Raw genomic sequence first — 24,019 nt, 5'->3', positions numbered from 1 at the left:
AGCGCTCGCCGGCAGCCCAGGGCTAGGTCGTAGGAGGAGCTGGACGCGGGTGACAAGCCAGCAGGGCCAGAGCGGTCACTGCAGCACCGCGGGACGACGGTGGTCTTGGAGCAAGAGGACCCTGCGCTGGGCAGCGCGCGGGTGACTCATGTCTCTGCACCATTTGAAGCAAAATTAACACTACAAGTGCACAGTCAAGGGTCTCACTGAACCATAATTCACATTTATTTTCCCTGAAGCTCAGCATTAATGATTATTTCCAGTAAAAAGCAGACTCCTCCACACCCTCTTCGGCAACTCATCTAAGTTCTCAGAAAAGTGGTCCCAGAGAAGAGGACATCTTTCACACTTCAAATTACTGGTGTGTGACATCTCCTGGAAAAGAGCAGGAATTTTGGTTTTTGGCTTTTCCTGAAATGTTGCAGTGGCAATGAAACAAAACCCAAGACTGACACTGTATTTAGCAAAGGCAAACTGGATGGAGACTAAGAAGATTATTTTACATGAACTAGCAAGCAGCAATCTCTAACGGCTACCAGAAGGGCCAGAGATGAAAGGGTCAATGAATGAAAATCTTCCAATGACAGTACCTCAAGGTGGAATTAGGAAAACCACAACTTCAGGGATTTTTATACAAAATAGGAAAATAATTTTTCCACTTCCACCACTAACTCAGAGCGCCGGATTCAAGTATACAGACACCTCCGTTCATTCACAACCCCTAAATCACAAGAGCTTGTGGGACTTCAGGATCAGCACATCCCTGTGTTTGTGGCAGCTGCCCCCTCAGGACCCTGTCGTGCTCTGTGCAGCAGAATTGTTCCTTGTATTGCTAGCACTTTCCCAAGAAAAATATTAAAAGTGCAATAATCAAGATAACTTGTTCTACAAGCAGCAACACAGGGCTTTTTCTCTATTTGGCATTCAGCTTCACAGCCTAATTAATTAGCATTTGTACAGCACTTTGAAAATATGAAACGCAATTGAAGTGCTAAGTATTATTATTAATATTAGCAGCAGCACCATTTTGCTCTACTGAATGCATTTTCCAACAGACTTCCTATAGAAAAAAAGTCAAGCCAGCTGAACTGACATGCTATAAACTTGAAATGCACTTAGAGCTTCTTCACCATATTTGATTACAGTAAGCCAAATGGCTGAAACATCTGCATAGCTGTGCACTTTTAGTCTATTAAAAAATTGAACCTCTCATAGCTCAATTTGTTCTAAATCTGTCACCAAGGTAGATAGATATTGCTTTGCAGGACAATTTTAGGATTGTTTATGAAAAGGATTCTAAGATGCTGGAACTCTGTAAGCTACCTTGCATTTGCATGTGCCCAAATATGCCATCAAGAGAAAAAAATGCTTCATGAACACCTGTGATTGTATCTTTCTCATTTAACACACAAACTGCTGATAGTTAAAAGGCACAAACAGTTCTAAATGGGCAACTGATCCCTGTTGCCCTCAATTTAAAATATAGCTGTAACTTGAAAATGCAAGAGCTCATGGGACACATCTTTCTTGATTTCCATTTTGGTAGCTGCTGTTTTTGGCAGTGGCAACGGGATATCTGGCCTTAACCTTCCGAATCAGTTTTATTAAAAAACAATGGCTCTTACTCCATGCTGGCTATCTGGTAACACATGCATGAGTTAGTAGCTGCATTCAGTGTTTGTTTGCCTAGTTGCTTATAACTAACAGACAGGTTTTTATTTCTGAGCAAGCTTCCTTCTTGTTCTGCTCAAGGTCATTTACAGTAGGCAAGAGCTAACTAGTGCTTGGCTGCCTTAGGCCAAAACCAGAGTGCAAATGACTGCGAGACTGTAACACACTACCATCTTTCAGTTTGCTTCTTGCAGTGACCTCAGTAGCAGTCCAGAAGAGGGGACATGCACGTGAGACAGCTAATTCAGTGCATGGGCTGAGGGGACAAACCCAACTGCAGACAAACCTTTAAAGCGTCGTGGGACCCTGGGCAGCCCTGCTGCAGGAGGGGGTCCCYGGGCATAGGGCAGCGCCGGCAGCAGGTCGCAGGAACTCACTTTGCAGGGCACTTTGGTAGGAGGAACGAGACGCCTCTGTCCAGGCAGCCCAGAGCCCCAGTCAGTGCCCTGCTAGGATGCGCAGCAGGAGGCAGAGTCCATGGATGGTCCAAGAGACGAACCGGCCTGCCCGTTCCCAGCCGACACGTACTACTGGGAGAGAAGGCATGTGAAGACAGCAGGTGTCTGAACTGGCATCTTTTTAGCCGTTTAAAGCATGCCTATAACTAAATATTTTGCTCATTGTATTGCAAGAAATCCCTGCATACTGATGCCTATCTCATGGTGCATCTTTGCTAATTAAAAAAAGGTTCAAGTTTATGATTCTCAGTTCCCTCCTAATGTCAATTGTTATTGCCATGCTGGTAAGAGAGATGAGTTTCATAGTTGTGAGTAAATAATAAATACAGCTTAGTTCAGTAACAGAGAAAAGGGGGCACCAAGGCAGAAAACAAGGTAATGAGATTGGAAACCCTGACTGCTGAAGTCAGGGGGCCAACACTGCTAGAGCCAGCCCAGGCGGCAGTGCTTGGTATAACCAAACAGCCGGGTACGTCCCCCAGAGCAGTCGTGAGATGTGTCAAATGAAAGCCAAGTGCTTTGGCGCCAGTCTCTGTTGCTGACTACAAGTCCATGAATCAGGAAGCTTGACAGCAGTTCTTTCTCTGAAAACCTTAAAAAGCTGATGGCTCATTTCAGAAGGGCAACTTCCCAAAAGCAGCAACAGCACAGCAGAGCAACCTTGGCTCTGAGGAGCTGACARTTTTCATTAAAAATACAATATTCACTCAGAAAAATATTTTGTGGTTCTAGTTCTCATAAGCGTGTCTCCCTGTCCTTCCAAAACCCCAGACAAAGGGCTAACACATCCCTTCTAGATGCGTAATAGCAAAGTAGAGAGATCTTTGGAATTTTGAAGCTTTGCGCCACGGCGTGAAGTGCATCGCGAAGCAGCTGATGAAGATCCAGCTGATGGCTTTAAGAACTCTGAGAATATTTCCAGAGCCAGAAGACCTATTAGGAAGGCTGATTCATAAAGTAAAATCACTTCTTTCATTCATCTCACATTTAGGGTTCAAGGGAAAGTCCCTGTGAAAATGCAAGGAAGTGGAAATAATACAAACTTCATAAAAAGGGAATGAAAGAAAGCAAATACCCAAGAAACAAAAAACCTCCAGAAAACCACATAATAGAACTCAAACCCCGAGAAGCTGGTGTTTGAATACAAGATCAGCATAATACGTTTCAAATCTTCAGTCACGCAAAAAGGGATTTTGCATATGAAAGATCTTTGTAATTTTTGCTATCATCACTATAAGCCTCAGATGCATCAGCTTTGATTTAGTAAACAAAAGAAAGAAAAAATCCTAAGTGTTTTCTACAGATGTGTAAAGATGTTTTAAAAAAATGTAATTGCTCTTCCCCCGCAACTGCAGAGGAAACTGCCATGACYAGGTAGTTATTTTTTTAAAAAACAAGATGTAGTGCCTTATGCAGACTGACTCAGTCTCCCCAGGGAAAAAGGCAAGGGAAGAGGGAAAGAGGATAAGAGAGAAAGGAAGGTTAAACAAACAAATAACAAAATTCAGAGGAGAGTGGGGTACACATAATGGGAGATTACAGGTTAATAAGTTCATAAAACAAGGCAAGTGCTGCTTGCAAGTTCAGCCAAGAGGAATTATTAAGCACTTTAAAAAAGAGATACTGAGTTTAGAAATAAGTAGAAAAGGAGTTCTGTAGGCTCAAAGTTTTTCAAGGATACTGTACAATACTTTGAACATTTCTGATATTTTTAGTTGTCTAAGATTTGTTTTCTGAGGATTTTTTTCCTATTTGTGTTTATKTAGTGCTTGCAAGAGGTATGAGAAGGCTCCACAAAAGAAAGGAATTTCAGTTTTATATTCCTTCACAGAAAACCTATAAAACCAGAATGTGGACTTCAAGTGTCAGAACAATCAGAAAAAAGTTCCAGCAGCCAAGAACACCAAAATCTCTTCCCCCCCCCCCCGAAGTTGTAGCATAACTAGTCTTCTGTGCTCATTAAACTACTTGACATTCTTATCTGCAGTCTGTGATTTTTCCATTTTTCTCAGGTAGGTGGCAAATGTAATGTTTGTGCAAGAGAACCTGAAGGGGAGGTCTGATACTTGGGCATAGGGTGGTGAACAGCAAACAGGCCCTATGCCTGCATTTTCCCTAATGTCTTAACCATCACCTGAGAGGCCTTGCATATGATGCAACAGAAAAGCTAGTTTATGGTACCTTCATGGTCAACCCACAAAGTAACTATTATGCTTATTTAATGTGTTTTCTTTCGTTGGCATGGCATCGTAAAGCCTAAGCAGAGTTCAAGAAACTCATTTARTTTTAATGTATTTTGTCCCTCTAACCAGAACAATTTTTTCTTCAATTACCTTTAGCAGAAATCTAATCTAGCCAACAAGTATAGCAACAAAATATGTCATTACAAATGAATTTTACAATTTTGTTGCTGCTCTGATTTATTATGGTGTCAAGTTTTCCTAATTTCATCTGTTGATTGCCCTTTTAGGAAAAAAATGTGCCTTTGAATTTGCAACAATTGCCAGCAACATGTATGTAAATATTAGGATATAAACAGGCAGTTTCAATAGCCATTTAAACACAGTAAAATAGCTGCTTAGATGCATAGAATAAYGGACTCTGGTCTGTTTACCAATGGTTTACAAAAAATAATAAAATGCTCTACAAAACTATTACAGTGTATAGTTGATAGCCACAATTTAAAGTGGGATAAATCCTTTCYATCAAGGCCATGAAAGGAATCAGTGTTGGAAACAGAATTAAACTTGGGCTGTGGTCACAGAACTATACAAGTAATCACCAGGCAATAAATAACAGACTGGCAATGACTACCTATTCTTTCGCTAAGAGCTACAGGCTACGGCCAGGTTTGCAGATGCCGCGGTAGGAGAGCGGCAGGCCCGTGGCCCTCGCTGCGTTCGGGCTTCGGGGAGAGCGCTGCCGCCAAAGTCAGCCCGGGCCCCGCAGACGGGAGGGYGTTAGCTGCCTGGAGCTCCCGGGGTGGTTTTGCTTCCTCGGGAAGGAAGGACACCGAGCGCCCCGCAAGGTGCGTTGGAGGGCGCCTGGGCTGCCGGCCCCGTGCGGCTGCCAGATGTTGCTCCTCGCCGGGCCTGGGGAAAGGAGACTGCTTCCCGGGGTGGGCAAATTTACTGGGCTGCCACGAAGCTCCTACCGTCCCCAAGCCAAAGACTGAACAGAAGAATCTCTCAGCAGGCCAAAGACAAATATTAAATTAAAGAAAAATTAAAGATCCTAATGAATACGCTGACATGCACAATCTCCAATTTGGAGATCTCTGGTTACAGCTTAACAGACAAATGGTGGAAATTCTGCCTCTTTTCTCTCTCCTTCCACCCGCCCTAGTCACTCTGATTACCATAGGGAGCCTACTACAGGTATACGTGCCGTTCTGAGTATTTTCTGGTCTTGATTTCTGTTCTTATTTCTAGATGCAACTGCAATAAAAATAATATACTGACTTCATTTCAGATCCAGAAGAAATTCTGAATGTAAAAAAACAAGATAAAAACAGATATATTACTAGATCTTGAGTTATAAGCATTGGTTCAGAACATGGATATGGAAAAACAATATTTCATTGACTGATGGTGACTGCTTTCAAACCTTACCCATCAGAAAAATTATTTTCAATATTGTATAGAACATAACAGAAAGGGAGAGGAAAAGGCCATGGAAAGAAAACTCCTGGAGCTGGATGGTCCCTCTAAGATCAGCATAACACAGCAAGTTACAACCTCAGGCCTATAAGCAATGCATATCAGAAAAAGCTATTCTAAAGTGTATATATTCAAGGTCCTTATAATTTTGTCATTACAGACAGCTTTTGAATTCYGCCAGCTTTGTGCTGCCATCATCTCTGTTTAACCTTGGGCAATAGGATTTCTCAACCTTTCCCTTATTCAGCTTGCAGGTCACTCCAGGTAACTATTCAAGCAATAAAATAAATTTAAAAAAAAATCCCCAAAGTTTCTTCAAAATTTTAAATTATTTAATTTATATGATGGCAAAAGCCAATGAAAAAGAAAATTGTGCTGATTGCTTAAAAAAAGCATATAATGCTTATAGTGTATTGCCTGTAAAGAGCAACTCAGTGTAATAAATAAAACCTGGTAGTCACCTTTTGGTGACTTTATCAATGTCTCTCTGTATCAAATGGAAGATCTTCACTTTCAAACTCCGAGGGAAATGATTAATAAAATCAGATGGGGTTTGAGTTTCTTTATTACAACATTGCTTCGATTTTATCAGGGTTAAGAATCCTTTTATGCTGTATTTCTACATAAAACATTTGGTACTAGTCACAAGGGAGAAGTATCAGTAAGTTAGCACTACATGCTTTCACGCAGACGAAAATGGACATCAAAAACATCTAGCATCTTAAGCACGCAAGCGTTTCTCCTTTGTTTGTTTATTCCTTAAGTGAAAACACGGAATTAAGAGTCACATTTCTTGACTGCACTTGTTTTCCTTAAATCAGAGGAACACAAAAACTTTAGGAAGTGTTCTTGCGGAAGACTGTTCTTCCGCAGCCGCTCTAGACTTTGAGAGTTTGAAAGTTGAAATGCGTGAGAAGAAAGGTGACAAAAGGCCAACAGCTACACAGCACTTCTTTCAGATTCAGAAAAATACCGAGTGCAGCTTCCCCAGGAAAAGCCGGGGGAAGCGGGAGCTGCCTGGCTCGTGCGGAGAGCAGCCCTAGGGCAGCTSTGAAACACGGGCTCCAACCAGCACCCCGCACGGCACCCGCCGGAGTGAGAGACCCCTCAACACGCCCGTCGCCAGGCAAGATTCAAAATAACATTTATACTCCAAACAGAATACCAAGGTAAGAGTTGTGTTTTCTGGAGTCACCACAATCACCTGGAAAGGTAAGCACACATTTCTGCTAAAGCAAAGGGTCCTTCACGTCACACTTACTGGCAATAAATCAGATTAAGTGTCCTTAATTAGTCCAAATTTTCCATTTCTTAAGCAGGCATATAAGGTACTGTATTCTCCAAGACTCATACATGCAAAAGCAATTTAGTACCTCTTCTTATTTAATAAAGACTATACTAAGTGATAATTGCATTAGTGATYGTTTTTACGGATGTGTGGATTTATTACTCAAAGGCACATTTCCCTCATAGTGGTGATTTTTAAACCTTCATAGAATAAAACCTAAAAACAACTGTTCTTGAGATTCTTTAGGAATCTAATCAGAAAATCTCTTAGATCCATAAGTCTGAGAAACTGTAGGCTATAGATTTTTGCTGCTGGTCCGATGCTGACGTTTCACTGCTGAGCGGTTGGGGGGTAGTTGCCGTTTGCCCTGCTCAGCACTGCTCACTACGGGTCTCCGGCCTGCATTCAGCACAGCACAGGGCCTTGGGATAGAGCATCGCACCCCTTTGCAGTTAAAATAATAATAGTAATAAGCAAGCACAAAACCAAGCTTACAGGTTACCAATTACTAGACAGTGGATGGAAATTACTACCCACTGGCAAGCTTCCGACGCAGCTTCCCGAAGAGAGGCTTCCGACGCAGCTTCCCGAAGAGAGGCTCAGCATCGCCACTATTTATTGCCCGCAAGACAGAGGCCTCTAGACACTTTATGTCCCTTCCAATTAAGTTACCTACTGTGCTCCCTACATATGTGCAAGGAATTAGTTAAAACCACCTCTCTTCTCTGCAGCATTTCTGTTGCTCCCTGAGCAGGTACCAGAGAGGGCCATATGTTGGCCCTTTCTCACCAAATGGAGTTTAATGCTCCGAGGCTTTTCTTAGAAAATGCTGAACAAAGATAGCGTAAAAAGCATTTGGAAATGCATGATTGCAATGTGGGAGYGTTCAACATCATTCTGTCTCTTTCTGTGCGTGATGATACCAATTTCATTCTAACTTACAGATTTGTTTAAGGACAGCTTGCTGGCGGGGGGAGGGAAATCATGTTTTCCTTTTCTTTGCAGCAGTGTTTTTRTAAAACAAATATACACGACACACACAGACTGCAAAATTGAGCAGCATTGCCTGTGGTCTGGATACCACTAACCAGGGAACCAGGCAGAAGCAGCGACCATGAGAATGTTTGGACATTTCTCCTTTCCTAAAGTGATCTGACCTTTGAACCGTTTCCCTTGCAGCATTTCCAGCTGTACCTTGCAGCCATCGGTGATGAGCCCAACTTCCCATACTCCTCATGGAGAAACAGAAWGTGCATGTATATTTGAATTTATTGTATACAAACTGCAAAGAATACTTGAGAGTGTTGCTTTCCTTCTAACTAGAGGAACTAAGCCCTGGTGAACATAAATAATGCCAGGCTTGATGGGTCAGGCTTTTTTTTTTTAAAATCACAGTTCCACTACCTGGACTCAAAGGAACCTGGAAGAAAATTATTGCATTCCAAAATGATATTGAGAAATTTTTGTTCAGGGAGAAAAAGTAAGGGAAAGCATAATTGTTACAAGTAGTATTATGACATAATGTGACCTAATGCATCATAAATTACATAATCAGGAAATAGAGTTATGAGTTGTGCACTGTATTTGACACTAGCAATCCATCAGAACTGCTTTGCAAGTGCCATATTAAAAAAACACACCAGCTGCAATTTAAATTTACTGAGAAACAGTTGCAGTGTGTCTCAGCCATTTCTTGTTCCTAGCTAGACAGCAGGCAGGCCATAGCAATGCTTTTTAATGTCATTACTTGAACTTGACAGCCAACTGCCAGGTAAAATGAGACAAGATTACCTTTTGGCAACTACCCTCTCCATTTCCTAAGCGAAATGACCTTCAACCAGGGCAGCAGTGAAAAAAATCACAGCAATCTAATCTTAAATGTGAACCCTGTGGTGAGAGGGCAGTGGTTTATAATATAAGTAGAATGCATAAACGCTTTGAATCATCRTCAGATTAGATGAAAAAATGCCACAAAAAGAACAGCTATTACACAAAGAAATGTAATAGAAAAAGGCTTAACAGTGTCATAGAGGCAAGCTAATGGTCTCCCCATTTCATTGGGTCATGAAGATATTGTCTCCCTTGTTCACCTTCCCAATGCCAACCACTTTCTAAAAATTATCTTTTCATCTGCCCTAATTAAAAAAARAAAAGATACATGCATGCATGCATTGGCTTCTACTTAAAAGTAGAAGCGATCACTTTAGTTTCTTTTAAAAAAAGAGGCTATGTCAACTTTGCAGCCCCCTTCTATGATCACCAGTAACTCTCCCATGATGCAGGCATGATACAATCCAGGTTGAAATCATTTCTGCAACATCCTTGTTCCAGTTCTCCAGCATGTCAGCTACAGACAAAACTGGCCAGTTTTAAGCACTTACAAATTAGCTCTGGAGTTTTTGCTTGGCATCCTATTCCTTGACTGTTTCAGGGTGGTAGGATTTTTTTTGATCACACTGTTCAGCCCAGAAAGCTGTAGGGCTCATCCTCCCAGTCCTCCAGTCTCTACTTCAATTTTGGGGCATCTAACTAATCCATCTCAGGTTGCTGAAAAGTTTCAGGATTTCAAGATTTCCATGGATTTCCATGGTTCATGGTGAGCTAGACCTCACTTTTCATTTCCTTGAATTCTAACCCAGCTGCACTGCCGAGGAGGCAAYGGTCGATCATGCTTGTTGCATTGGCTGCCAAAAGTCCCTACATTATTTGTTTGTTGAGAGAGAGGGGAAGCTGGGGTTTCACTCTGAGACCACTGCTAATAAAGCTGGCGATGCCCAATCCCTTTTTTAGGGGATTGATATGTTTTCTGAGTAACAGCCTAAACTAGCAAACCTGATCCTAGAAGGCTAAACAGAAATCTTGAAATTACAACCACCTCAAGGAATTACCCAGGGTAGCCATCTGGATCATCGCTGTTACCAGAACGGCTCATTCTTGTGCTTGAAAGGCAGAGCAGAGAGCAGCGCTGCACGCAGCACCGTGGCCGGAGGAGGGCAGCTGGTCGTAGGCAAGGGGGCAACTCCTTGCTGGCTTCCCGTCTCTGATGTGCATCTGTCTGTGCCTGCCTTTGGGCTGCTAACCCTGCTGGAGCGAGAGCACTCTTTCCACCCTTCGGATGAGCGCCCCTCCTGCCCGGTGCCTTGCTCCAACCACACCAACAACCTGCCCTTAGATGGGAGCACGAGCACGTGTCTGGCAGCAACCGATGCTTGACTGGCAGTTACTAAGAGTCAGAAACAACACAGGTCCTCCTCTGTTTCAGACTCTGGGGTGAATACAAATGAAAATAGAAAGAAAGATCATTCCAAAGCTTAACTCACAATAGCACATAAATGACCAACTAAGCACTGAAAAGAGAACGTGACAAGTCATTAAAATGCTAATGACACCCCTGAAACTGATATAAAGACCAAGGATGTCGGTTTTGCATTTGGTTTAGTGATAGATACGTTGACAGCAGTGATACCAAGCAATGATGAGGGTGCCTTGCTAGTGTGATTTTAAATGCCTGAGTTTCTTGTAGGATTTCTGTCTCTGGTCTATGAAATATGACCACTGTTGTTTCTATAGAATAGAACTACCTGCGACTTCTCCAGCACAGAAGACAAACCTTTGGTGAATGAAGTCAAGCACAGCCTGGCATGGGTGCCCTGTGAAACCAGGGTTGCCTCCCAGCACTGGATTTCCCATCATTTGTCACCTGAATACCAGGGAGCCAGGCCTGCACCACCGAGCAGTGTCAAGTACCACCCCTTGCTGTATTTCTGGGGAACAGTCATGGCAAGGAAAGCATTGACAGGAGACGGGAAGCTCCCTAATATTTTCCTCTGCCATTTCTACAGAAAGGCCAGCCACAAAACTATGCTAAGGTAAGTCTGAAGTAGCTTGAAAATTCCTGCAATCACAAAGCAGCACTGTGAACTCAGTAAAACATGAGAAAGTCTTGGAGCAAGACCTTCAAAGCATGCCTATAGTTTGCTGTGAATCTGCGTCTATCAATCTGTTCTTTGATGCTATGAAACCAATGCACTGCTTCAATTTTCCACTGCAAGTAACTGAGAGCACAGCTACTTATCTCTGCACCATCAAGCATTTTTGACTTAATGGCATAACATCTTCTACCTGGCACCTGAACTGATGCCATGTTGATTATACACTTGAGATGAAAGCTCCTTCTGTGAGATGTGCTGATTTCTTTAATGCAGGTCACTATATCATGGTCAGCAAATGCATTACAGGCTAATCCACTAGATACACACACTTTCTGGCATTCAGAGCAGTCCTTGCGCAGGTGATGCTGAGTGCCTGGAAGAAATCCAATCTGAACACAGTCAATACAGAGGCATTATACGGCACAAATGGGTGGCAATAATTCCTTGCTCAGTACCTCTGGTATAGTAACACCTGGAATTCCAGCTCAGGATCTTTTGCTTGGAAGTGAAGCAGTAGAGGAAGTTCAGTGTGAAAGGGATTAAAGAGCAAGAGGAAATGTTTTAAAATCTCTCCACACACTTCGCTGCCTGCCCCTTGCTCAGGGAAGTGCCCAGGGTGGTGGGGGGCGCATGAGCCCCTGCTCCCGTTGCGGCAGCGCCCGCCTTCTCCAGACACTTGCAGGACTGCAGCCCTGACTGGTGRTGCCACGTGCAGCAACATCCATTAGATCACCTAATTAAGATKATTTCAACCATTCATTTGACCCAGACTGAAGGGAGACAGGAGTTCTGGTCTCTCTCAGACCCAGCTGGATTAAAAACAGCAACCTGGTGTCAGACAAAAATCCTTTTGCTGGCACAATTGCGGCACTACAGGACTCGCTTTGTGCAAGTCTTAGAAGTGCATTTTTTGAAGGACAAAGAGCGAATCCAAAAAGCTTTACATCCACATACTGATTCTCTGAGAAAATTAACTCCCAGTATTTCTTATTTTCTTTGAAAGAAATTACACATATTTTTCTCCATTACAAAACACTAAGTCTTTGTATCCTCCCAGATTCAGTTAAAATCCCCAGTGCAGTGACAGTTAAAGGATGTTCAGAAATTAAAATGTGACTTGTAAAAGTACATAATGAAACAATCGGCAAAACATTACAAACAATAATATCCCTACTGATGGAATACAGAATTTGAAGTCCCTTTAGTAAAACTAAATATTTGGTTTCTGCAGAAGAGAAAGCTCCTAAGAGGCTTAATAGCATTAAGAGAACAGAAAAAAACCCTATTTTTAACTTAATTTACTTAAAAAAAAAAAAATTAATTCTGTAGCAGTCATTTATATTTTTCTGACTCCAAGGTGCCACTGTGATTCAGTTTCGTTCCCTGCTCCATTCCAGTATAATGGAGTCTTGATGGGCTGGTGAGATTTATCAAACCGTAAATTGTATGTTCTTCATTTTTACAGTCCAGTCACTTAAAATCTTTGTGATGATGATCCATGCTGGGAACAAGTCTCAGTTATTTTCTCTTTTTGGGAAACCAAAAGAAGCCATATGGCCAAGCTACACAAAGCCTACCATAATTATTTGAAAAAGCACATGAGACTTTTCGCTTGTGATCTTTTTAGTAATTGTAAAAGAGTTGTCAAATTCACTTTTTCTATGCTGTTGCTGAAAACAGTACTAGCTTTTCCAAGGATACTTCATCAAAGCAATGATTTTGGCTTGAATTTTTTGGCTTAGAAAGACCCACAGCCTACCAAATGTCAGTCTTTTTGCTTTTCACTGTCAGAAATCACAACTACTGATCATGCATTTTGTCATATTTCAAAGCATGAAATATCATTACAAGATGGATATTCAAACCCAGTGTGTGGCAACCAGCTTCAAAGAGGGAAAATATTTTTTTTGTACGGTTAAATTCACTGCTGCTTTTCACTTTCAGTTCAGTTGGAATAAACATCTAGTTTGTCCACAGCATGAGTTGAAATCATAAATTAAATAGCTTCCTATTTGCTTCATCTTAAACTATCCATACAGACTCAGAAATTTCTGTTTATCATATTTAAACACAAATTTTTCAAGCTATCCACGATAGCTTTTAAGAAATACCAGAGAGATTTAGCAAATGTCAAGTTACCTTTTGGAGAGGAATAAAATACATTCAGTTGAATAATTTTCTGAGTCTCAATTCAGAAAAGTCATTGTCGACGTATGAGAGCCCTGTTACTACCACCCGAGAGCTGTGCTGCATCTGAACTCCGGCCGGGCAGGTCTCTGCTGCCCGGGACGGCTGGGGTCGCTGCCAGCTACAGCTCAGTCTAAAAGCGCGTGCCTGGGGCCGCGGTGCGGCACTGGGAGCGCTGCGCAGGCAGGCTGCCCAGCCCGCTCCGAAGCCCAGCACGATCCCCGAATTAGTGTTTAAGGAGGCATTTTACTCTATTGGCATGGCCAAAACTCCAGAGAGCGCTCCTCAAAGCGTATATGGTCACCTAATCGGTTTGAAAGGTCAAAGCTATTAGGGCCTCATCCAGGGAGCACCAGCCCGCGCGGGTGCTGGGCCAGGGCTGACTCATTAGAGGACGCCTGGGGACTGAGCGCTTAATCACAACGCAGGCGCGAGGAGGTACCAGCTGCTGGCTGCCGACGGAGGGCACATGCAGYGTTTCCAGGCCGATCTCCTGGAACGCTCTGCAGTGCGCAGCAGGCTGGCGCGGCACCCAGCAGAGCTTTGAGAAGGAGGAAGAAACGAAGGAAGGTGTGACGCTACTCCAGTTATTGAAGGCTGAGGAGGTCTTATGTCACCTGGCCACCACTAAATTCTACAGTAACTGCTGTTTTCTGAATGTTTGCACTGATGAGACAGTCAGCAAAACCTTTAGTGGTGTGGGTTTTTTTGTTTGTTTGTTTGTTTTTAAATGTCCAGACATTAATCAGGTTAAAAAGCCTCCAAAGCCCACAGTGTGGCCTGGAAAAATATCTCCTTACATGGGTCTGTTACTCAGTTGGCTTTTTTCCCCCATCATCCTCTACAGAGCACTATGGCCTGTCACATACAGACACACGCACCTATGTTTTCTTCACAGAGCCAGCTGGTGCATCTGAACAAGACGTGGATGCTGAGTGAATGAATAACTTGAGCAACRAATACCTCAGAAAAGCAAGTCACAAAAGAAAAAAAATAAAATAACCATGCTTCCGGCAAGCAGTACGTGGGTATAAGGAACCTATTGTCATTAACAATTGCTTGTTCAGAACAAGTGATACACTACTTTAAAATACTCAGTAGGTTCATGTAAGCTAAAAAACACTGCCTGACTGGGAAATGTGAGCCATTATCACACAGACCGTGACATCCAGCACGGGCCATTAGGGATCCCTCCTCAGGCTGAGCGGGAAGCCGTGCGTCTGGAGACGAACGCTCATGAGATGTTAAGGGTTTTTCTTGACAGCAGAGTTAACGCAAATCCCATTTACATAGTAAGTATGTCACACTCAGAAGCGATGTTGCTTTTTTAAACTTGGGATGGCCAATCTATCTGGACGGACAGCTCCTGGCGCAGGAGTCTCGGTGCTGCGAGGCGCTCAAAGGCAAAGYGGAAACGGGTGCTTCCTCGCAGTGCTCAAGCCACCTTCCCTCAGCGCCTGCCCCCCCCRAAGCTGTAAAAGCACCAGGGCCGGCTGACAAGCCGCAGCCCCCTCGTGCTCACTGCGTGCGGCCGCGACAGGGCCCAGCGCAGAGGCGCCAAGTCGCGGAGYGTCCCGCCGCACAGAGCAGGGGCAAGCTCAGACGTGAGGACTCGGCGCTGCCAGCGAGCCGTAACATGTGTCCTGCAAAGCTGTTTGCAGCCCGACTCATACGCTCCTGACAGCCTCAGCAGGGACTCCTCATGGAGTTTTGCTCAAAATATTTCCTGCTTTGTGAGCCACAGGATGTTGCTCATTAATGCTCATAATAATTAACTCTTACGTATAGGCTACACAGGTCCTCAGGCAATTGCCGCACGACAGGTCACAAGGARAGCAACCCTGCCAGCCTTGACCATGCATGATGTGCCAGGTATCTAAGCCAAGAACCAGTTTCTTGAACTTCAGAGGGACAAATTTCAAAGGAAACTACTTGAACAAAGGACTCTTTGGAGCTTTCTGGGGACCAGCAGATGGACTTAGAGAGAAATACACGTTACATAGTCATCTCTTGCTTAGCAAGAACAGTTTTAGAACTTGTGACAAAAAAGTCTTTCTACGCGGCCATCAGCAATCACTGTATCGTCCTGTCAGCTCCCACTCAGTCCGTGTGACATTTGCCTCAGTAATGTGTTTCTTTGGGAAAGACAGCAGCTTTTGGCCGGTCACAAACCCCACGGTCGCGGCCCCAAAAGCACCACACAGGAACATTTTCCTACCCAGTGTGCCCAATGCTGGAGACTCCTGTATGTTCTGTAACTGGTACTGCTAATTTAGCAACATTTCCTATCAGGAGCATGCCACTGCTTCTACGTACTTGGACAGCTATCTCCTCTGTGCAAGCCTACAGGAATCTGAACGCTTCAGGTCCTCAGTTGCTAACTTTGCCTGTTCCACAAGTACAGTGGATTTGACAGTATGCCTAGCCCTTGTCTCGTCATTTCATTTCTTCCTTTCCTCTTAAGCAAATTGTCCAAAACCAGACCATTTCAGCAATGTTTTCACAGCAAGTATAAGATACGAAAAAGGGGAAAGAGTGAGGCTTATTACAGTTTAAGTGCCACAAATAGTGGCTTTTACTTTAGACTTCTGCAACAGGAGTCAGAGAAAGGGAAAAAGAAAAAGATACTGATATGGTATAACTCAAAATGCAAGTGACATACCCTTTACACTAAAGCAAAATTTAAAGGTAAATCAAAAAAAGATTTCTTTTGACAGATTAGGGAAAATGCTGACCTTGAGAAACAAAATCCTCCTGTATATAGAGAGATTACTTTGTAATATCTGAAAAAGAATGTAGAAATATAGACACTTTCTTGCACATATCTGCATTATTAAGGCTTTTTTTTTCCCCCTGGGATCTAGTTTTAGGAAATAACATGCTTTTTTTCCTCCCAGCTTTCACAATGACCCCAAAACTTTCTTCTACAACTTATTTTTAATCAGCTTATAATGAGCAAGCTTCCTTCAATCTTGGAACTTGAAAGTAAGTATGAAAGAGAATGGGTAATCTGCTGCTGTCCGCTTTTTCATATTGTATGTATTGGTGGGAGAAAACTAATCCTGCAGCGAGATCAAAAGCCAGGATTCCTAAATTGTGTTTTGGGCTCTGTCACAAATATGGCCGGTAAACTTGGGTAAGGAATTTAACCTCTCTGCATCTTTCTTCAGGTTTCAGTTAGTGAAAGTTCAGCATGTACTGCTACTGCATTTAGGCCATAGGTTTGTTTTCATATTCATTTTACTTTGTATTTCAGTTTGATTGAAAAYAAACTAGTCAGAATGAGGTTACGGATTATTGTTATTTAAATAGAAATGTGACTGTATGACCAAAGACCATAGAAACATTCCCTTGGAAAAGGCTGTCAGCAGGGCACAGACTGCAATTGCACCATGTGCCAAAGTCAGGCGAAAGCTGCACTGATGTTCGGTTCTGSGGGAAAAGACTACAGGCATTTCCAGGCTACAGAGAGCTTATGTCTTCCAGCCCACAAGGATGCTAGCTGCACGTTGTGATAGTGAGGAGAGTTAGGATTTGCTCGAAATGTCACATGCTATGTTTGCCCTGACTTTACAGGGAGGTGTGGGAGCACCACACCTGGAAAAAAAAGTAGTCCCTTATTTAAATCCTGATGAAATTATTTTCTTTCTTTAGCTTTAATAACTTGTCTACAGCAAAAAAAACCCTGAGATGACCAGTGGTGAACCATAAGGGTTTGAAATGCTCAGAGCTGAGATTAACTTCAAATTTGAGATTCCCTAGGATGATAATTATATAAGGGCTCAACCTACTTTCACTCTCTCATATAGATCAAGAAAACCCTGGCATCTTAGCATGCTACAGAGTCCCCTGCTCTTTGATTTCAGAGAACGCCCAATGTGTTGAGCCCAGAAGATCTTAAATGAAGATACAAAGTGTTAGTGCCCTTTATAAGCAGTACTTAGAAGTTTATTATTATTTTCTAAAGGAAGAAAGACTAATCCACTAGTTTACTAAGTTAGTTCCTGGGTTTGAGAAGGACAACACCCAAAATCAAAGAGAGAACAGTAGAGAAAAGTCACTTGTCTAAACTCCTAGGCTTCAGGCTACTACTGTGCCATAAACTACAAACATAAACCTCACAGAGAAAAGCAAAGAAAGTGATTCTAGTCAGAAAGAAGAAAGAATACCTATTGCCACCTACGTCAGCACAAAGTCTCTGTCTTCTCATGACCCAGCCCTCCCCAGTGAGCTTTCCCTTAGGCTGCCAGACTGTCCTTTATAGCTTCTGAGCCTTAATGGTTCAAATACTGACCTTTTGCACCTGGTTTCCCTCATTAGAAACCTGCAACAGTAGCTTGTTCACAGGTGCATGTATTTTCTTGTTTGGACTTTGCCCATTTTCTAAGGAAGCGTGAAGGAGCTTGTGAATGCCCCAGCAGAAGAAAGACAAATAAAGAGGGAAGCCAAAGCTGCTGCAGTGAAATTACAACCTCCACATGCTCATATCACACAGAAACACAGAAGCCAAAACAATGATGTAATCCTGATCCTTAAAGAAAAGGAAATTAAAACCCCCAAATACATACAGCATCTTGTAGGAACACACTACCCTGTCATCAGGTTGAAAAAGTATATGTGCTCTCCTAGAAAGTGCTTTTGAATAATAAGAGAAATGAAATGGTTCAATGAAGACTGGGGAAATTAAAAAACTGTCATAGAAAAGACTGTTTAAACAAAGTCTTTTTTTTTTTTCCAAATCATATTAAAAAAAACCTTCCATTTTTGAATGCAATATATTTGTACTTTGACAATCATCTTACCTTCATAAGCCTGTTGAGAAAGTAGAGCATGAGCAGAAGAAATACCATGCTGGACCACGTCGTAGAAGTTTCCAAAAAATCAAACTCTGCTGACACTCTGCCTCTGACCTTCCCTGGATGCCCCAGCTCTGTACCGTTCATCAGAAGAGGCTGCTAGCAAGGTCTCAGTTCATGACAATACCGCAGCATAAGAGATTTGGTGACACATCAGTGGTGGCTGAGGCAAGTGTCAGAGCTCAGGATAACTCAGACATAGAGCAGAGGGACAGTTAACACAGCTTAAATCCACTTTTGGGGAGCCTAGCTTACTTGCAGTTGAGCTGATTTACACCACTGAGAACCTAATCCTACCATTTTTGTTACATCTGACCTAAATTTGTATCAAAAAATCAATCATAATGCCTCTCTGCTGTGCTGTTTCTTCAGCTGGGTGTATCCCAACATACTTGTGCAAATTTAAGCTGCAGCTGGAGCTAGACACAGGGGATTTGTCCAGGACTGTCCTGGAGAGGGCTGGGCATGGTGTAGTGCTGTTACTCACCTGCCCTACCTGGCTAATGCCATAGGACCTAACAGGCTGGTATTGGTACTGTAAATCAGCACTTCTCTGAGTGCTCTAAATTTATTCTTCAGGTAGCTGTGGGGATAGAAAGCCCATGGGAGGTGTGTGTATAGCCATTAAGACTTCTTCTATAACACTTCTTGCCCCAGTGATTTTTTTTTTGGGGGGGGGGGGGGGGGGGTAGGGTAGGCAATAAACTATCTAATGTCTAATTTTTACTGGATTTTTGTCTGGCTTTATTTAACTTGTTAAAATTTTCTTGAATTAGAATAAATGCCACCTTTTGAAGAAGAAAGCAAGTGGCTAAATAGCTTGGGTGAGACAGAAAATCAGATGTAAACCAGAGAAGCAGGTTTGCCAAACAAGTCTGGAATTCAGATTACAGTTGAGTCATCTTCATCAGCTGGTATGATGACAGCCTCTGTCTTGGGTGGCCTTCCTCCTGTTAGCAGGTGTGACAGGAAAAAAATACACATCTCTCTTGCAAGATCTCACTTATTTCAAAGAGAGGTTGTTTTCTGGTCTCTTGAGCAAATCTTCCTCTAATTAAGCATTTCTCATTAGAATATACCACCCCAACTACCTCTACCCATATACTAAACGTCAGTCTAACATATCTTTGTGTTTTAGCAGACTAAGCATAACTGTGTATGAAAGCTTGCACCAGACTGAAAAGGACTTTGCTCTGGCAGCAAGTACATTGAATTGCAAGAGTACTACCTGGACTTAGGAAGCAGTTTTGAGTTGTTGCTTTCCAGGTATCCCAAAATGAGACAGGTGTCTCACCAAACAAACTACGGTCAGTCATCCCTGCCTCACATCACATCAAGGGGTACAAAGTTTAACTCATTTTAAGAGAACTGGCACCCGCGGTTCTGTATATTGTCTTCTGCTGAGAGTCCTTGTCTGGTGGGACTATCCCCTATGCCTGCTCACCCCAAAAGGACCACTGGGAGAGAAGCGACTTTAAGTGACCCCCGAAGCTAGCCTAATCTGAACACAGGGCTGAGCTTGCTCTGAATGCATGATTAATATAGGAGCTGCAAAACATAACAACACGCTAGTTGCACAAAGCTTGGGAGAAGGGTGAATTTTCCCTGTGTTTGCTTGAGGACATTTACTTTGGCAGCAACAGTTAAGGGTCAGACTGCTCAAATGAAACCTGAGGAGGAACCAGGTCACTGGTGATATGAGGGATGAGTGAGAAGGTTGAACCTCACGTGACTTAATGAGCCTCACTGACAAAAAGACAGAGCTGAGAAGTGACACTGGCTTTGTGGAAGCACCCTGGGGAGAAGTTATGGTACAACGTGACAAGATGAACCTGTGAGCCCCAAACCGTACACCAGCATGTGGTATGAGGCATACAGGCTCTGGGTAGGGCTCGCTATGATACAGCTGGTACTAATGGACAGGATATAGCTAGCAAAATCTTCTACTCCGTTTTTCTCTCAGTGGTCTTCTTGTACAGAGTGTATAATGAATGTGAATAACCACAAGCCAAGAACTGAACAGACCTTTGTGCAGCTTGAGGGCTGTCTATGAAAATAATGGGCCAAATTTTAGTATAAATGAATGCTTCAGTAGACTTCCTCATACTTAGCCAACAAAAAATCTTTGGCTGTTGTCTTTGGCAGGAAGGGAAGGGCAGTGCCAGCTGCCACCCCAAAAAGCCTGCTACTAATGGATTTCACCATCAAACAACCCTCAGTGAAATCTATCCAGAGATTCCTGGATGGACAATAATTGTTAGAAAGAAAAAGGGAATTTCTTTGCAGTAAGAGAGGAATGGAAAGCATAAAATTTCTTCACAGCTGAAGGTAAATGGGTACTGCTCTAGTCTGATGGTTCGTCTTTGCCTCTGAATGCAGTGGCAGAGATTCTGTCTTGTCTTGGCAACATTGACAAATGTTTGGTATTTATAAATATTTGTGAGAACTTTGGTGTCAAAGTTAAAAATGAACAAAGTAAGTTAACAGGTATACTTGTAGGTAGATACTTGACCATGTCTTGAAACCAATGTTATGTACTTGCCAGGTTTGGATATGAATTAAAAACTTTTTTTAAGAAACCAAATATGGAGCAAGGGACTAAAGTCAAGTCTGGTCCTTATTAATTACAATTTTAATACTTATCATTTGGCTTGAAATCACTTCCAAATTTTTATGCTACATGTATGAATCTAACTGAAAGTAGTGAGATGTGTCTGTACATTTGCAGAGGGAATTACACCTTACATATCAGTGCCTAGCATAGGTAATATACAGGCATTCTTTTTAATAGCCAAGTTTATGCAGCTAATTCCTCACMTTCAGCACTGACTGTACAATAATCCTTTTGACAAATGAGTAAAGAGATAGTGCTGCTGAGCATAAAATGCATTATTGCCTTGCACAGATCTAGGACATGTAGATGAGCGAGGATTAATAGTTACAATTAGAAATGTAAAAGTAGACTGTAGATTGTGAAAATAATTAGTAGATTCTGAAAAGAATTTCCAGCCTCACAAAAATGTTTTAGTGCAGAATGCATTTCAAATGGAAACAATAAAAGAAACTCAGTCATGCTCTTCTCATAAGGATACATTTGGGACTGTTAGGCTAGGATTTGAAAGCTTGCTGGCTCCCTAACAAAGATGGCTCAGCACTCACAGATAGACCCAGTGCCCTGTGCTGGGGGTGGCACGCAGCCATTTAGCTTCCCAGGGCACTCTCAGTCAGGTTTTACTTCTACCCCTACCTCTGCTCTTGTTCTGCTTAGGGCTGTGACACTTCATGCTCCCCTGGGCTTCTCTCCCAGCCCCTGCCTACAGAGGTGACTCTGCAGTGCGTGACCACCCTGAGCCCGGGCCAGGAGAAGATGAGGCTGGTCCTACTGCCTCCCTGCTGCTGCTGGATGCAGGGAAGGAGCTGCCTTGGCTCCAGGACTGGGGCTGCTCCTGGCCCTTAGGAAGACAGCGGCTGGCGAAAGCTCCTGTGCTTTGCTGTATTTGTTTCCAGCGCCCTAATGTGGTCCTGTTTTAAGTGTCGTTAATAAATGAAAACATGGTCATTCCCCAGGAAATTTAAAGAAATCTGAGAACTGATTTTAAAATTACATTTAAAAATAGAAACAGTGTTGTATTCTCTTTGTTTGACTTCTGGGTTTAGAAGAATGCGGTTTTTCTTCTTAATAAGATGAATTCTAAGACACCCCCTTTTTCAGGAGCTCTGGGTTTCCAGAGACACCCTACAGATTCAGAGACTTGCAATCAAGTGGAGAAGTTGGCCAAATGAGCAACGCAGAGGCACACAAACTTAATAGCCATGCTGAAGCAGCCTAGCAAGAACTGGTGTTAGTGGAGAGGCTGAGCTGAAGAATTCCAAGGTCACACTCATCAATGCTGTGGCGCCRCCGTAGCAGGCCTTGATCTGCTGTCCTTTATGGATCAACTACACTGCAGCTGTTTTCTGGCTGGGCTGTCTCCAGGATTTAAATAACTAAAATGTAGTTAAAAGGAATATGAATCATACTCACTGGACAACAGACAACTAGTCTAATTTGCCTTTCTTTTCTCTGTTTGAAGGTAATAGGTGAATGTAGTTTATAATCCTTTAAGAAGCTGCAGTCCACAATTTATCTTTCCAGAAAATTGTTCTCTTAAGGCTATCTTTTCACAGTTTCCAGGAGACTGAAATAGCAAAGGTACTTTGAGAAATCCAGTTAAGAAAGTCCAGGGTGGGTTTTAGACGATCATCAATGGTAAAATGATGACTCAGTGCCACTAATTTCATTCAGGAAAACCTTGTTTCTGGCCAGGAGATGGACAAAATCCTTCCAGTTATGGACTGAGGGGAGTTGGCTTTGCAAAGTTTCTAAGTTGGTAAGTTAATGTATAATGATCAAGAATAACAAAATGATAACAATACCATCTAGCCAATCAATAAGAACACACTCTTTGTAAGAACATTCTTTATTTATAGATCAGCTAACCTGTGTAGAAAAGGGGGGTTAACAGTTTTTCGTCTRGTTGAGGAGAAAGATTAACTGATGATGTGAAATTACCTGGAATACTTGATCACAGAGATGAAAAGATTTTTTTGTGTAAATACAGCTTTAAAAATCATATTATTCCAATATAATTCCCATTGTTGCTGTCAGTGTGGAGTATCTAACTGCCTAATATATCTAACACAGATGTGCCAAAGGGCTACAATTAAATCACTCTGCACTCATCTTCTGGTACCAATCAACTTTTTCTTCTCTTAATGAACAGACACACGCTGTTTTATATGGAGTCTGATTGACTGGTTGATATGAAAACATAATGTGGCAGGAGCTGGTGAAAAGCGTTCGTTATTCTCCCTGCTTGGAGCTGCAGCAGAAGTGAGTAATTGTTTCTGATCGTGCCAGCCTCTCTTTTGCTAACTGATGAGTGCTGCAGCATTCGTACAGAGGTTGTGTGAGACAGGGCACTAACTCATTTGTCAGGCATTCACACAAGTCACAGCCTTCYGAAGATGGTTTATTTTAAAGGCTGAACATTGTTTCGGATTCATATTTTTCTACTACCCGGTCCACTGAAATCTGGCAAAGATGTCAAGATGACTTCTAAGGAGCACTCATCCAATATCATAGCCCAGAAAACTGTGTCAGAGAGAGGCAAAACAAATTTCTYGGCACCTTTATGTAACAGAGCCAAAAATAAACCCCAAACCATAGGAGTCGCTGTTTCCCTGTCTGTCAGACTTGGTATTTACTTCAGGAGACCCATGTTCATACTGAAGTAGGTTTGATGATCTCAGTGCTAGACATATATTAAAACTTTCCAGAGCTCAAATGTGTTACATCAGAAATGAAGCTCGGTGAGGGGACCAGGTGAGTAAGCAACCCTTCATCTGATGAAAAACACCTCCTCAATACCTATGCGCTCTATAGAGATGCTGTTGTCCCTACTGTTGTCCCAGGGGTCTGCAATCTGTGTGGTCTTTGGGGCGTGGGTACGCTCATCCTGTCCTGCATTACTCTTAAATAATGATTTACATGGGTAAAACCCTGAGTTTGACCGGGAAAGAGGGCATCTATAACCAACTGAAGCAGCATATCATCATCAAAATACAACTTAGAAAGTATAAAAAGAGGAGGAAAACACATTACTGTTGAAGGAAACAAAGACTGTTGACCTGAGAATGCAATATTTATCTTGGAGTGAAGGGCAGTCAGTTAAGTTATGGTCCCCAAACCCAATATGGTATCAAAACCAAATTCATTCTCTGGAAATACCTAGAAGTGGTAGCTACTTTTAAAATTAACATCTTAAAGAGCAGATGCAGTGAAAAATGAAGGGATTGTACTCAGACCTGAACATGAAGGTTGTACTGTACAGCTACCTTTACGTGGTCGGAGGGGTAACGATTTCCTCAGACTCCGCGTGCCTAGGAGCAGGAGAACAGCAGGAGAAAGCCCCTTCGCAGTCAGACA

Source organism: Apteryx rowi, unplaced genomic scaffold (genome assembly GCF_003343035.1).
Source record: "Apteryx rowi isolate R43461 unplaced genomic scaffold, aptRow1 scaffold_92, whole genome shotgun sequence".
Classification (NCBI taxonomy): Eukaryota; Metazoa; Chordata; class Aves; order Apterygiformes; family Apterygidae; genus Apteryx; species Apteryx rowi.
This window is presented reverse-complemented; position numbering follows the sequence as displayed.